Source organism: Enhydra lutris, unplaced genomic scaffold (genome assembly GCF_002288905.1).
Source record: "Enhydra lutris kenyoni isolate GAN:26980312 unplaced genomic scaffold, ASM228890v2 scaffoldscaffold3, whole genome shotgun sequence".
Taxonomy (NCBI): domain Eukaryota; kingdom Metazoa; phylum Chordata; class Mammalia; order Carnivora; family Mustelidae; genus Enhydra; species Enhydra lutris.
The window spans coordinates 62,929,143-62,929,964 of NW_019154087.1; the positions used below are offsets into that span (position 1 = coordinate 62,929,143).

The 822-nt window shown below is 46.6% G+C and overlaps 1 protein-coding gene across 1 annotated transcript in view; it reads right to left on the reverse strand.

Moving 5' to 3' along the window:
- The window catches only part of LOC111156815 (family with sequence similarity 160 member A1), a 155,284-nt gene that overhangs the window by 96,970 nt on the left and 57,492 nt on the right, over positions 1 to 822 (reverse strand). The gene's annotated exons all lie outside the window — the stretch shown is intronic.

Below are 822 nucleotides of genomic sequence, written 5' to 3' on the forward strand. Positions count from 1 at the left end.
AAAAAGAATGCCCTTGCAGTTGTAACTGGAGACTTGGCATTTCCCTCTGGCCATGAACCTGGCCACCTAGAGAAACAAAGTTTAGGCTCTCAAATAACAGCAGACAGTTTCTGCTGCTGAGATGAAGACTGTAATTAAGCCTGAATAGATTCAGGGCCCTCCTTTTTTCACATTTCCTATGCATATCCCTACATTTCCAGAACTATTCACTGTAGGCATGTTCTTAAATCTTGGGGGACTAAGAGATCTTCTCACTCTTCAGGTCTCACCTTGCATGTCTTTCCACTAGCAAGTCTTTCCAGAAGGACTTGACTTTTCGCCCCACCAGCCAAAAACTCCATGAAAGCAAGGTCTGTTATTTTGTTCGCTGCTAGATTCCCCATGCCTTTGTTGACCAGGAAAAACTCACTGAATATTGTTTAAAAACAACTGAGGGTTTTGAAGGGGAGGGGGGTGGGGGTTGGGTGAGCCTGGTGGTGGGTATTAAGGAGGGCACATATTGCATGGAGCACTGGGTGTGGTGCATAAACAATGAATTTTGGAGCACTGAAAAAAGATAAAATTAATTTTTTTAATTTATTTATTTGACAGATAGAGATCACAGGTAGGCAGAGAGGCAGGCAGAGAGAGAGAGGAGGGAGCAGACTCCCTGCTGAGCAGAGAGCCCGATGTGGGGCTCGATCCCAGGACCCCGGGACCATGATCTGAGCTGAAGGCAAAGGCTTTAACCCACTGAGCCACCCAGGCGCCCCAATAAAATTAAATTTTTTTTAAACACACACACAGGGGCGCCTGGGTGGCTCAGTGGGTTAAGCCGCTGCC